Source organism: Phascolarctos cinereus, unplaced genomic scaffold (genome assembly GCF_003287225.1).
Source record: "Phascolarctos cinereus isolate Bilbo 61053 unplaced genomic scaffold, phaCin_HiC Scaffold_2;HRSCAF=192, whole genome shotgun sequence".
Taxonomy (NCBI): Eukaryota; Metazoa; Chordata; class Mammalia; order Diprotodontia; family Phascolarctidae; genus Phascolarctos; species Phascolarctos cinereus.
The window spans coordinates 163,684,079-163,699,913 of NW_027555625.1; the positions used below are offsets into that span (position 1 = coordinate 163,684,079).

At 35.5% G+C, this 15,835-nt stretch overlaps 1 protein-coding gene and 1 long non-coding RNA gene across 7 annotated transcripts in view; one reads left to right on the forward strand and one right to left on the reverse strand.

The window, feature by feature from the left end:
• Nucleotides 1-15,835, reverse strand: part of MACROD2 (mono-ADP ribosylhydrolase 2) — a 2,138,630-nt gene that overhangs the window by 1,245,004 nt on the left and 877,791 nt on the right. The window lies entirely within an intron of this gene.
• LOC110208332 (uncharacterized) overlaps nucleotides 1-15,835 on the forward strand; it is a 47,156-nt gene that overhangs the window by 28,506 nt on the left and 2,815 nt on the right. The window contains exon 2 of the long non-coding RNA XR_002324462.2: nucleotides 14,404-14,470. This is a non-coding gene — a long non-coding RNA (uncharacterized LOC110208332). The remainder of the gene's footprint in view (nucleotides 1-14,403; nucleotides 14,471-15,835) is intronic.

Consider the following 15,835-nt stretch of genomic DNA (forward strand, 5'->3'; position numbering starts at 1 on the left):
AATTATTATACTATTACAATTTAAAATATGTTGATATTATATAATACTATAGATGTATTTTGTACATTTAAACTTTTTCTGTGTCATCTGCTGCCCTTCATGTGTCTTCTGTCACCTCCACAAAATTCCTAAAAAATTCCCATTTAATTTCTTATGCCAACCCATTATATACAGAAACCAAAATGGGGAAAGTCACCATGTGGAAGGGATAACTGTATACACAGATATTTATGCAGCTAATTGGTGATAAACAGCTGTAGGAGTGACTGAGAATTTGTGAACATGACATTTCAACTATTGGATTTAGTTCTGTGCATCATATTTTAAGAAGGGCTCTGATAAGGAGGAGAGTGACCAGGATGGTAATGAGCCTGGAGATCATGCCATTGCATGTGGCTCAGTTGAAGGAATGAGGAAAAGTCATCCTGAAAACGAGAAGACATAAGGAAGATATGATGGCTATCTTCAAATATTTTAAGGACTGTCATGTGGAACAGAGGTTAGACTTATTCTGCTTAGCCTCAGTGAGTAAAACTAGGAGTAAGGAGTAGAAGTTGTAAATGATTAAATTGAAGCTTGATCTTGGGAAAATTTTTCCAACTATTCCAGCTATCTTGGATTGGAATAGGCTATTACTGGAAGTGGTGGGTTCCTTCTGAGAGCTCTACAGACTAAAACTGGAAGACCACTGGTTGAAGATATCACAAAGGGAATTCTTAGTCAGGTATGGCTAGGACAGGTGATCTCTCAAGGCCTTTCCAATTCTGAGAGTATAATAATCACTGATTTGGTGATTCTGTGACATGCCTAATAAGACACTGTTAGCATTAGTTATCATCAACTAAATTCAAAGAGGTCCATGCCTTTAGCAACTGTCTTATACTAAAATTTTATGATCTAAAACCAACTTATTTATGAACTCATCTAAGACCTATGGGGTTGGCATGATTACTCCTTCAGATCTAAATTTTACAACTAATTCGTTAGCACACCCAGTCACCAGTAACTAGTGTCACACCCAATTAACATTCCCAGATAGTTTTCAATTAGCCCTGGCAGCTTCAACTATTAAAAGACAACACCACAGTGGCACAGTAATAGGACTTCTTCCAGGGTGGCTAATTTACTGTGACAACTGACAGGAGGGAAATAGTCCTATATAAAAATTTCCCTTCATTATTATCTTGACCACTTGGTAATATGGCATCTCCTTAGGGAGTCTGACTTAAATGACATCTTTAGATAAGCTATTTTATGAGCTTATCTCCCAATTGTATGTTTTTAAAATTAGAGTAATAGCAGTTTCTAGTCTGTCAATGGACAGCTTGATTACATTTGAAGAGAAATCATGGGAAGTGCTTTGTCACCACCTGGCATATTAAACAGAATTGAAAGCTGGTTGTGGCTTATAAGCCAAGCAAGCAAAGCTTTCATTAACTACGCACTGGCTTATACAAATACATCCATTAAACATCCTGGATTCATATATTATTTTTAAAATGATAAATAAGGAAAAGATGGCACAAATAAGTAAGAAAATCATGGTATTCCCTCAATTTCACTATAAATGAAACAAACATAAAGGATGTAAACAGAGACATTCATGACTCCCCCAAATGAGTCGGTCATGTAGAAAGATACCGGGCTAACTCATATATAATGTTCATACTCCTTCAGTATTTATGGGACATGAAGAGATCTAGAGTAAGGCCTTTAGCACAACAGATGGACCTTCTATAGCAGGTTTACACAAAGACATGGGCAAAAGTTTCATAGGATGGGTAGCAGAAATGGTTTACATTCTGCATTGGTGGAGTATACACATTAATAACACAAAAAGTATGTTGATATGTTAAAGAAAGTTTTTTTAAATTAAAGAAATTTAAGTTCTCAATCATGAAATGCCAAGGAATCAAAATTTCAGACCAGCAGGAAGTGAGAAAAAAAAACACCACATGGTAGACTTAAATAGGCTGCAACGTATTATGAATAACAAATAACATACAAAATTACCAAAAAAAATTTTTTTTAAGTTATGTATGACTAGTAAGGGTGATGAGCCAAACCTGTAGGAAGGATACAAGAAAAACAGCTCATGAGCTCCAAAACATAAACTTTATAATGAAATAAAATACCCCAAATTCAGGCTTGTTAACAGAATAGAATGTAATACCTAATGAATATGTGTTCAATCTATTGTAAAATGTAAGAAATGTGGAGATGGTGCCTAATATCACACAGAGATCATTCAACACTGTGTAAATTAGCTGCATGTGATTCTATTAGTATCTTATGCATCCTTCAATAATCCAAAGATTTCTAGTGTTGTAACTTTAAAAAATTATAAAACTGAAACCACTTTTCTTAATTCTTCATATCTAGAAGCCACATAAAAGAGAAAATAAAGACATATTTTCCCTCTTAATTTCATATACTGGTTTTTACATCTAGCTACTATTTAATTAGCTTCTTTTAACACCCATGTTGGTTGCAGTTTGTCACATGACAGAATAAAGAAGAGAATACCCAATGAGCACAAAATGTTTGACAACTAAACTATAAGATATTTTTTCCCTTAAAAATAATATTCATCAAATTAAACATGAGTTCAATACACCTTTAGGACATGGTGGAGTTGACAATCTTATATGAAAATATAGAAAAAAGACAATGTATCTTGTACTTCTGTTATTTTTGCCACAGTACTAGATATACCATAGCTGGCTTGATTTGATTTACAGATACTAACCGCTTTACATTGGATCTTGACAACAGTACTGTATTATCTCCATTTTATATGTAATGAAGAAAAAAATTATTCCAAAGACTTCTACCTAACTATCCCCACAGAACAAACTAAGTGAATGAAGAATGTCTATTATACCAGATGATAACAGGCAGTTGGAAGGACAATCCACCAGTACATATTACCTTGGAAAGACATTGAGAATAGATGGTGAACAATGGGCCCCAAACTGAACATGAAGAGAAGAGCGGGTTGGACTGCCTTTGGAAAAGTGTATAGTACATTTAATGACCATTAGCTCTTCCTCAAAAAGTATCATATTTTTAATAACAATATTCTATTATAGAATACCATGAGTAACTAACGTTTCAGGCCATCCATAAGGTAATAGAAAGGTACATGGTTAGCATGACTAGACTATAACATATTGCCAACAAAAAAACCCACAGAAAATGGTATAAAGGCTTTCATCAGAGAGATATATGATTAGACAAGGAAGTATGCTGGTTAAATAGTCAGATCAAGGAACAACATATGTGAAGCTTAAATGTTCCAATGGTATCTATGTAATGTTAAAAGATAATTAGGAAAAAAATCAGGACATAGGGTAGAAACCTTGCAGAAGATTTGTGGGAAGACTTGTTAGGAGTTACATAGTATGAATGTTTGTGGGCTGGAAGTAGTGTTTAAATATTCAAGATAGGTAAGTAACTTGCCCAAAGTTCATTTTGTTGTTGTTTGGTCATTTCAATTATGTCCAACTCCTCATGACCTCGTTTTGGGATTTTCCTGGCAAAGATTCTGAATCTTTTGCCATTCCCTTCTCCAGTTCATTTGACAGATGAAGAACTGAGGCAAACAGGGTTGAGTGACTTGTCTAGGGTCACACAGCTAGTAAGTATTTGAGATTGGATTTGAAGTCATAAAGATGAGTCCTGATTCCAAGTTCTATCTGCTGTGCTACTTAGCTGTCCATGGGGTTTTCATGACAAAGATACTAAAGTGGTTTGCCATTTCCTTCTCCTATGTGCCCCTTTTTTACAAATGAGGAGCTGAGGCAGAGGTTAAGTGACTTGCCCAGGGTCATACAACTAGTATATGCCTAGGGCCAGATTTGAACTCAAAATTGACTAGTTGGCAATTAATAAGCATTTATTAACTGAATGTCAAGATGTCAATTATTATCTCTACATTGACTAGCATTAAGTACTTCACTAAACTACAGAATTCCAGTTTTACAGATCAGAAGATAATAAGTCTTTCCTACAAAATGAAAAGGGTTTTGTTGTTGTTGGTACAATTATTTGTTTGGTTTCAGGAAGACCCATAATACTTGAAGTCTTTGGTCACACCTTCAGGAATTCTGAGAAGGGAAAATATTTTAATACCAAAGCAATGGAAAATATTTTAATGCTAAAACTGTAACTATAGATGGTATATAAATGAGACCACAAGCTCTCCTTCTTATACTTTTATTTAAAAAGGAATAAATTAAATTCACAATTAAATCTTTGAATTCTACAAGGTGGATAGAAGCACTTTATATTTTATGAGGTCAGAGACTTAAAAAAAAGTAAACAAAATCAACTTTACATAGGAAACTCTGATATATTGTTTTTATCCATGGTTTTTCCCTTGTTTTCCCCCATCCCACTTTTTACATTTAATTGTTCAAGGATTTAGGATTTCATTAGCATGGGAATTGTCTCTCTTTCCACTGCTGCAGATCACAATCCTGGTACAGCATAGTAGGAATTCTTTCAGTGTTGCCACAGCTGAAAAAAATCTATTACCCTGCAGCCATTCTGGTTGTGAACCTCTCCACACTTCTGTGGGCTGATCCTCAAACACCACACATATACAGTCTGTCACTGGCACCATGCTCAAAAGCTTTCTAGCTTGCTAGGATCTGTCAGAGTTTGTGCAATACAAGCAAAGGCTTTGTGAACCCATAGTCAATTCCACTGTGTAAGGAAGAATTAAAGAATGACTTAAGCAGATCTCTTATATGTTGTATACTTTGCACTAAAAATCAATCAATGAACATTTCTTAAGCACCTACTATAAACACTTCCAAAAATTCCTTTAAGAAAATACCACTCCCATACTATGACCTACTTATAACTTGTTTTTCCAGTTTTTTTTCTCTAATCTAGAAGTTTTTTTGTTTTGTTTTAGGCAATTGGGGTTAAGTGATTTGCCCAGGGTCACACAGCTAGTAAGTGTCAAGTGTTTGGTCTGAGGTCAGATTTGAACTCAGGTCCTCCTGACTTCAGGGCCAGTGCTCTATCCACTGCGTCACCTAGCTGCCCCAATCTAATCTAGCAGTTCTTAACAGTAGGTCCATATACTTTATATAGATATGAAGATAGATGGATAGATAGATAGACAGACAGATAGATAGATAGATAGATAGATAGATAGATAGATAGATAGATAGATAGATAGATGATAGATAGATAACTATATTTGAATATACTCACCTTATTTTGTAATACTACATAATTTATTTTATGCATTTTAAAATATAATACTGAGAAGGAGTCCATAGGCTTTACCAGACTTTCAGAAGGGTCCATGATGCAAAAATTAAATAGCATTTGCTCTGATATCTCTTTACTACCATTGTTTCCCTCCTATCTAAAAAATTACAGTTAAAACAAAATAGCTATGTCCCATTCCCTATGCCCTATTCTAATCCTAATATTTTAATTCTAATACAACTAAAAAATAACAACAAAAGAATAATGCAAAGAAGAGATATTTTTAAAACAGCATTTGACAATCAACACCTCATCACTGCCTTTAGGTGATAACTGACAATATGTTTGGTTTTTTTAATGCATGTGACATTCAGATGTAGTATCCTTATTGATATATCCAATCCATTTCACTAAACATTTATTAAGAAACTATTGTGTGCCAAGCACTGTGCTAAGCACTAGGGGAAGAAAAAAAAAACAGTCTCTTCCTTCAAGGGGCTTAAAATAAAATAGGGGGAGAACACACAAAAGGAGGCTGGAAAATGGGAATGAGGACCAGGGGGTACTCAGCATGAAGACATATTCTTCTGTAGAATTGAAAGCAGACAAACAAATGTAGAATGGAGTGACTAATATATATGGTGCAAATTTTTAGCAAACATAGCAAATGTAATCATATTTTTTTTTAATCTGTGACTTACAGAAAGACATGAAAGAGGCCTAATAAGATAGAAAAGCACAAATGAGTTACAATCTGTTCCCATGGAAGAGGTGACTATATTAATGAAGTCACTGATCTACTTAACTATTGAACTCTAATGATGAGTACAGGTACTAAAAACTTAATATATCAGCAATGAAGCATCACATCAGCACTTATTTTTATGGACAGCTAATGATGAAACATTGTGTTGATCCAGCTAACATGTTAATAACAAGTTGTGGCATTCTGTAGCAGATAGATTTGAGGTAAAAAGCAGCAGATAAACTCAGAATGCATACTAATAGTCCAAATCCCCAACTTCAAACAAACTGAAAACATTAATTAAAAACTCCAAGCCATCTTGTCTGAGAATGGTTCTTATTACTTCAAATGCACTAGAATGGAATTTTAGTAACACAACTAAACTTTATTTCCTTTGAAAAAATCAGATAGCAATATTACACCCCAATTTTTCTATACTTGAGCATGAACTCTGGCTCTTGTAATCAAACAAAATCAGACTGATGTGAGACATACCCAGAAAGTAGCTGGATCTAAGAAACCAAATTTCCATTTTCTTTTGCTTGAGTTTCCAAAAATCATGCAAATTCCATGCACAATTAGTTGGAACCAAGGCTGCAATCTGATATCTTGATGGCAGAGTAAAATTAATTTGATGGAAAGAAAAATAGCAATTTATTAAAATCATAACCATTGGCAAGTTACAGATAACCTAAGGGATAAAAAATAGCTCCTACGCTACCTACATATACACATATCAAGCCAGATTTTTCAAGAAAATCATGCTTATCACTTCCAGACATTTTTTTTAGAGGAGGCACCTATTTAAACAGCTTCAAGAGTTGTCTCATATAAACAACTGATGTCTAAAACCCACTCCAAGTCTGAGAAGCCGTAATTTTTTCCCCTGGTGGACAGCACCATTGGCTTACACCAATGCTTTGGCATTCTATTACAGAATCACAGCATATCAGAGTTGGAATAAACTTCAAAGGCCATTTTGTCCAAACCCCTACCTAAAGAATAATTATCTCTAGAATATATCTGATAAGTGGTAATTCAGTCTTTTCTTGCAGATGTCTAATGACAGAAAAACTATGGAACAAAGGCTATGACACTTACTACCTCTGTTAACATTGGGTAAATCACCTAGCCTCTCAGTCTACTCATCTACAAAAATGACAAATTTGCCCTAGATAGTTTCTAAGTTTCTTTCCTGCTCTAAATCTATGATTATATCTCCCGAGGGTCATTCCACTCCTAGATAACCCTAATTGTTAGACAGTTTTTCTTTACATAAAGCCTGTATTTGCCTCATTTCAATTTCTACCCGCTACCCCTAGTTCTGCATTCTGAACTCAAGCTATTAAATCTAATCCCATTTCAGTTCACAGCCCTTTAAACACTTGAAGACAGCTTTACACACACACACACACACACACACACACACACACACACACACACACACATCTTCTCCAAAAGACTTTAACTATCTCCAGTTTTTCAATTAATCTATCTGGAAGGGTCAAAGGCATTCACCACACTCCCTGCTCTCTTCTAAACCCTGTCTAGCTGGTCAACAGTTATCCTATAATATGGCTTCCAGAAATAAACACAATATTCCATATGCAACTTGACAATGTCTGAGGACAATCACTCCAGGATATTATATATTTCAATGGAATCTAAGACTGTATTAGCTTTCTTGGTTGCAGACTCCTGTCTCATATTGAGACTATAATCTACTAAAATTCCCAGATTTTGCTTAGAGAAACTGTGGTCTAGCTGTACAATACAATAAACATTTAAGTTCCTACTGTGTACCAGGCACTGTGTTGTGTTTTCTCTATCTTGTACTTCTGAAATTCGAGTTTTGAACCAAGTATAAAACTAAATTTATCTATATTAAATTTCATGTTACTTAATTTGGCTCAATTTTATTTAGCTTGTTAAGATTTTTTTGAATCCTGATTATCATCCAGTGTCTTAGATATCTCTCTCAGTGTGTTATCTACAGTTTTATCCAAGTCATTGATAGAAATGTTAAATATCACAAGGACACTCCCATATCCCTGGGGCATTCCACCTCATTCCAAACTGATATCAAGCCATTAATGAGTATCCTTTGCACTTGGCCATTATATATGCCTATGTCTTCCACTATCAACTTTTTTGAAAGACCTAATCTAGAAAAATGATTCCAAGTTTTGACTCGTGAATTTTAGATAACTGAATGCCAATCCATTAGAGCTACATTTTAGAAATTCCACTTGGAGATGAAAATTTATGGGGGGGGGGGAAATAAACCATCTTAGTACTCCTTGATGGCATTTCAGCTCCTCAGCTGGTCTCAAGTCATAGATGTTCAGGGCACTCAGAATAGGCAATGAAGAAATATAGATTAATGGCGAAGGAAAATACAATACTAGAGATATTCACACAAAAACTAGATGCGTATTTGTCAGGTGTGTTATAGATAGGTTAGCCATGTATTGGACTAAATGAAATGGCCTGTGAGTTCCTTTTCACCACCAAAAGTCTATGGTTCTGAGAGTTTGGAAATAGCAAATGTTGGAATGGTGATTGGGTCCCATAATGGGCTGGATATGTACATTTGTGAGTCATCTGCATGGAGATAATTAAATCCATAGCAGCTGATAAGGTAATCAAGAAAAATATTGTTGAAACAAAGGAGAAGAGGTCTCAATATAGAGCCTTAGATAATACCTATAGATAACTGTGTGTTTCAAGTGATTGGACAGAAAAGAAGATTGACAAAGGAATAGTCAGAAAGATAGGAGGAAAATCAGGAGAAAATGGTTTCACAAAAACCTAGAGAACAGAAGGTGGCAAACAATATTCAATAGGGAAGAGAGGTTAAGGACTAACAAAAGACCATCAAATTTGGTAATTAAGAAGTTTTTAGAAATTTTGAAGAAAACAGTTAAAATTGAGTGATGAGAACAGTAGCTAAATTGCAAAGGGTTGAGGAATGAGCAGAGAGGAAAGTAGTTTAATAAATAAATAGTATTTCCCATTTTGAAGAAGGTTCTGGACCAACTATTCTTTACTCTCTGGAATTTTCCGTCATGCTTCAGCTCCCTTCTCTCTGTGCACACATGGCCTTCTTCCATTGCTGAGATCTTTTCAGGACTTCCATTTTGAGGAAAGGTCAAAACAAGTTATGTTTCACTCTCTGTACTTTGCAGCCATGCTCTCAAATGGAAATCTTTTTTTTTTGGCTTTTTTTTTTAGGCAATTGGGTTAAGTGACTTGCACAAGGTCACACAGCTAGTAAGTGTCAAGTGTTGGGTCTGAGGCCGGATTAGAACTCAGGTCCTCCTGACTTCAGGGCCGGTGCTCTATCCACTGTGCCACCTAACTGCCCCCTCAAATGGAAATCTTCACCTTTCCTCCTTCCTCAATTTTTCAGCTAGCTTTCACACATTTTTTTTCCCACTAGTATATAAAATTCTTAGGGGCATGGACTGCTTTTCCTTTGGTTATATTTGCATGCCACCCCCCTTGGCAATGTGCCTGGCACATAGTAAGTGCTTAATAAATGCTTGTTGATGTGACTTGAGTTAAATTTGTCTGTGAAGGGGAAAAGAAATACATGATTATGTCTTTAGAGGATAGCACATATTGGGAAGGTTTTTAAAGGATGGCAACACTTGGAGATGTTTGAAAATAATAGGAAGAAATTGAAAATTAGAGAAAATGGAGATTATTGAGTGAGAAATCTGCCAGAGAAGATGGAAGGAGATGGGATCAAGGAGAGATGTAAAAAAATTGGATTTGCAAAACAGACAGTCACCTCTTCATCAGAAACTAAAAGAAAAGGGGAGAGAGTGGAGCAGAAGAGAAAAGGGGAAGAGGAAGCTCACAGAAAAATAGTTTTATTTTTCTCAGTAGAACAATGTTTCTTAATCTTTTTCTTGCATAGATACCTTTGGCAATTAGGTAAAACTTATACATCCTTTCTTAGGACAAAAATTTTAAATGCATAAGATAAAATTCTTAAGAATACAAAATAATCCAATATGTTGAAATATAACTACATATATTTTAAGTTCACAGACCCAAGTTAAGAAATCCTGAACTAAAGAATGAGGAGATGGGGGGGGAATGAATGAGGGAAACTTGAGGAGAGAAGAGAAAAGGAGGCTTGATATAGTTTTTGTGGGGAATGGGATAGGTAATGAATTAAGGAAGAATAAAATTTGTAATGTACCCACTTGGATTGGTTTTATGACTTCCTCCAGCTCCATCCAGCAGCATATGAGAAGGAAGGGAGGAGACACATAGAGGATGTAATCCAGAGTTGGATTTTTGGCAATGGATATATACTGATGGGGTTAGGGATAGGTGCAGAGTGGTAATGAGGCAAAGGGTTGGACAGCAGAGGATGATGTAGAAATGAAATTACTAGTAACATAGTTGAGACTGGAAAAGGAGGAAAATAAAGTCAGAGCAAGGTTAATTCTGATGTTTGTATGCTCATTGTTTCACATATAATAACACCTGAAAGATCAAATTTAACTTCTAGAAGAGTTGCCTGTTACAACCATAGGCCCACACTTTCTCTAAAAGGACTAACCTTGGTTCTTGGGGTCCTAATTGTTTTAGTTAAAACTTCAGAGCAACACTTGAGTTACTATCTCATACTTAGCCAATCAAAAGTTCAAGTACTATGGTCTGTTCCACAGCCAACAGCTGTACCTCTAATCTTAGTATGCATTTGGTCATTAGTTTCTAGGATCACAGATTTAAAGCTAGAAGGGCTCTTAGAGATTATCTAATCCGAGCCTCATTAGATAGATGAAGAACATGAGACCCAGAAAAGTGACTTGCCCAGAATCACCTGGGTACTAAGTAGCAAAACTAGAATTTAAAGCCAGGTCCTCTGATGCCAAATAAGCTATACAGCTGACTCAGGACAGTGTGGATGGATAAGCAGAGAGCAATCATCAGTACTAGACAAACAATTCAAAGCCAGGATCTCCTGTTAGTGGGTCAGCAGTGTTACTAACACATGTGAAAGGAGAACACATCGTATTTTAAGTGGAGCATTATGTAGGTAAGACCATTTCCCAGCTTTCTCTCTAAATGAGTTTGCTGATTGGTTACAAAGCTCCCATTGATTTATAATGAGTTTGATGCTTAGATGAACATCACTAAATCCTGCACAGGACACAAAATAAGATGAACTGAGAATTGCTACAGCTACAGCCATCTGGAAGAGATCAAACTTGTACTATTTTTGAGCTGTCCAAATATACATTCTCTTTGACTACAAGGAAAAAATGAAATACAGAGTGGCTCTCATAGTGTCACTGCAGACAAGCTAAGTATCTATGCCCACAAATCTATGAACAATTCAAGGGGAAATGTAAATTAGGAGTTGCCTCTGCCCACAGAGACTAGATAGAATGAAGCTACATTAGGAAGACTTTCTTGTCCTCAAAACAAGCAAAAGCAGTATCGGTGAATTTATATTTGGGAAGTATGATAGTCTTAGCTAGCATAAAGTGTTTATTAGTCCCATCTGCACTTCTCTGTCATCTAGATTAAAATTCACTTTTTGGGGGGTGATGGGGAGAGGCAGAATAAGGAAAGGAGAAGAGAAATGATGTGAAACTATTAACCCTGACACGCTCCGTGGATCACTACACTATTTTCTTTCAATATAAAAATATCTGTTAAACCCTAGGAACAAACAAAAATGACTGCTAAGAAAGTCACGTGTTATTCAACATCAGCTATGCACTTGGCTATGAAGTCAGCACTGCAATTGTCTTTGAAATTTGTCCTATTTTGGAATGAGTCTCTAAGAAATCATTTACAATAACTCCAGAATATTATATAACCTTCCCAACTGAGGTCTACAATCCTTATTTAACATTTTATACAAAAAACAAAACTAAAGTCAATTGTGGTGGTATAGAGGATTAGGAGTCAGAGAAACTGCATTTAGCTCTTCTGCTTACTAGGCAGGTAGGTAGATGGCTGAATGGCATGCCAGGCCTGAAGTCAGGAAAATCTGAATTCAAATCCAGCCTCAGACACTTAATAGCTGTGTGTCTGCCTCAGCTGTCTCATCTATTTTGTTGTTGTTCAGACATTTTCAGTGGTGTCCAACTCTCCTTGACCCTGCTTCGGGGTTTTCTTGTCAGAGATACTGGAATGGTTTGCCATTTCCTTCTCCAGCTCATTTTACAGATGAAGAAACTGAGGCAAACAGGGTTAAGTGACTTGCCCAGGGTCACATAGCTAACAAATTTCTGAGGCCAGATTTGAACTCAGGAAGATGAGTCTTTCTGACTTCAGGCCTAGCACACTATCCACTGTGCCACCTAGCTACCTTTCTCAACTATAGAATGAGGATAATAGCACTTATCTTCCAGGACTGTTGGGAGACTGAAATAAGATCATATATGTATAGATAATGGATAGCATATCTATAATAATAAATATGTATACAATATATAATACACACATCTAAGCATAGATAATATAGGCCATTCTCTGCCTCATTTCTTATTAAGCCTTAATCCCTAATTGGGCATTGACTAAATCAAACTCAGACCTGTTAAAGACTTTAGCTTGAAAAGGCCAATGTCCCCACTGCATCTTGGGTCATCACCAATTGTCCTGATTTATATCTGGCCATTGGACCTAGATGGCTCCAAAGGAAAAAGTGAGGCTGCTGACTTTGCACAGCCCTCCTTCACTTAAATCCAATTCACTTGCATGCCGTGGAATTACCTGCCTGATGTCATGGTCTTCGACAAACAATAATATGTATAATGTGTAACTTTAAAGTGTTAAATAAATGCTAGCTATTACAATTTTTTTATAGTTAGTAGTATTGGGTGAGATGTTTGGCAACTCACTTAAGTTCTTTAGGCCTGTTTCCTCATTCATAAAATGAGAGAATTGAACTAGATGACCTTAATGTTCTAAACCTAGATATTATGAGCCTAAAATAAAGCCATAAATATTGATTTTTATATTTTATATTTAAAATACAAGCATGAAAAAATTACATAGTGATAGGAAAGAATCTGTATTTTATCTTGCATAAAAATAGTTCTTAATATAGCAATCCATTTTCTATTAACAAATTGGCATTTTTTCAAGATGAATAATAACCAAAATACTTCAAAGCTAATGCCATAATCTATAAATATATGAACATCTGATAACAATCCTAAAATATTAACATTGAAGAGACAGTCAATTGAATTCTTTACTAATGTGAAACTTACAATCAGAATGAGTATTTTAATGTCCAGAAGGTATATGGATATATGGATATTTGTTCATGTATAGGAAGGCAAGGACTTATTGATTCCAACTCATCTATAGCCATAGTATGCTTGGAAGGGAATAAGCATTTGTAGGCTTGAGAGTAAAATGATGAAATCTAGTCATGGGCTTCATCACACAAAACAAAGCAGATAATCCCATACTAATATCTGAGATGTTGATCCTTCAAGCAGGTTAAATAATCCTGTCCAAAGCTTCCTGGGAACATCTTTATTTTTTTAGATAATATTCCTTGTGCAGTCTCAACTTTGTTATTAGAAGTAATCTACTTACTTCTGATCCCACTGATCATGATAAAAAACAAGAATTGGAATTGTTCTTAGCCACAGGTCACTTTGAGCAAATGCCCAATTAGAAAGTAAACTTGATTTTTAATATTTTTTGGAGAGAGACATAAGGGTATAATAGACAGGATACTGTGCTACAGTATTGAGTCAGGAAGACCTAGAGGCACCTATGACAGTTTTTAGCTGTTGACCATGGACAAGTCATTTAATTTCTATGAAACTCAAGTTTCCTCATCTGTAAATTTGGGATAATAATATATGTGATAATTATTTTGAGATTCAAACAAGTTAATGTCCATAAAGAACTTCTAAATTTTAAATCATAGGAAGGCACAGAGCATGAACTAGGTATGCCAGATGTGTTTGAATTGCTACATAGATTCCAATTATTATTATGCAATGCCTAAATGGGCAACAAACCATATAAAGAAAAAGAAGTATTTCCACTTATTGATTTGTAGAATAAAATGATGAACTGAATGTGTATATTACTCCCAATGGTTTGCATAGAGTATGGGTTGGACATGCCAATGATTACCATCCAACTTGTTTGAAAATATTTGGCTTTTTTAGCATTTGTTTTCTTTGTAGAAATTTGGATAACTAGACATTTAAAACCTTTCCTTCAGGATTCACTTTGCCAATATTCTAGCAAATCTCTATCCTTCGTCACCAATTCTTATTTCTTCTTCTCTTTCTGATCACAAATACCAAGCCCAAAGTTGGTGCTTTCAAAAAACCTTCAATCCATAGCCCATTTCAGCTGTCACTTCCCAATGGCAGTGATTTGCATGAAAAAAGAGTTTATTTAATTTCTTTATTTCTTTTAAGGTAAAACAGGTTCAAAACTTCTGTCATTCATGTGAGGAATACAAGCTGCCAGCCCTTTAAACAGCAGGTAAGGCGTTGGAGGTTGGAATTAATTAGCATTTAGAAAACCTACACACTATATGATACCTCTGCAAGGACGTGTTTGTCCTTCTTTGAAATGAATACATACCTCTTAAAATTAAGGAGCACAACAGGCATTATGTAAAGACATTTACAAAAGGCTTTTTGGAATTGGGGGAAGGGGAACATATTGCTCTTTCTAAGAAATTCTGTGTGAAGTTCATTGAAGCAGTGAGTTAACAAATATCTTGACCAATTTTCCTAAAAAAACTTTTTCTTTGTATTCATGGACATACAAACTAATTTCATGTCTAAATACATGTGCTATTCAATCTTTAAGCACATAAATGTCTCCACAGTTAATTTTCAAAAATGGCTATCCTATAATTTAATCTCTAAAGTATCCTGAGATGGAGACTATTTTCCAAAAGGAGTGTCTTCCTCATCCTGGAATTCTTTTTGAGTTTTTTTTTTCCCTTCATGAAGGTCTCAGGGGTACTTGAGGGCATACTCTAATATATGTAAAAAGCCAGGTCTTTACTATCCCATACCTCAGCACAACATCAAAGTCTTAATAACCTGATATAAAAAGCCCTTTTAAGTCATATATGGTATTTAATTTATATGATGAACATATTTTAAAAGAATAAAAATGATTGATGCCAGATTTTTATTGACATGGTAATAAGTGGCCATCTATCTACATCCAAGAGTAAGGTGGTAGGGAGTGGGAAGTATCACATTATTATTGTGGCCTACAAAGAGAAGAGACAGTGATGCTAATTTAAAAAGCACATTATTATTGCCTGAAAGCAAAGTCTAAATGCTACAACTGAATTGTGTCAGTACCCAAATTTTGGAAAAGGTTTACAACATCAATGGCAATTACCTATGTTTGTACAATAAGACTTCACTTTTATGCCCAGAAAGTTACAATGGACAACCAGAGAAACAATGAGGCAGAAAGCTGCTATCTACAGAAACTCCCACCAAGGCCCTGGCTGGTCCTACCACTAAAGCTTCTATTTCTCTTACAGCACTTCTCATATCATCATTTGTGTGCTTGCTTAATCTTCCTGACTAGATTGATAGTAAGCTCCTTAACAGAAGGGATTGTGTTTTACTCAACTCCATAAACATCTGCCTCACCCCTCACAGTGACTATGATAGGGCCTTTGGCAAAATCAGACATATAACTGGCCCAAATCATACACGGGACAAATTAAAATCATGGGGTGAAAGAATGGGGGCACAGAGAACAGCCCCACTTTAAGGATGCTATTAAAAACAGGGTGGAGGTATGTCAGTCTCCCTAGAACCCCACCCTGGTAAGACAACAGAATATGTGGTTACTGGTCACTTGGTGGAGGAT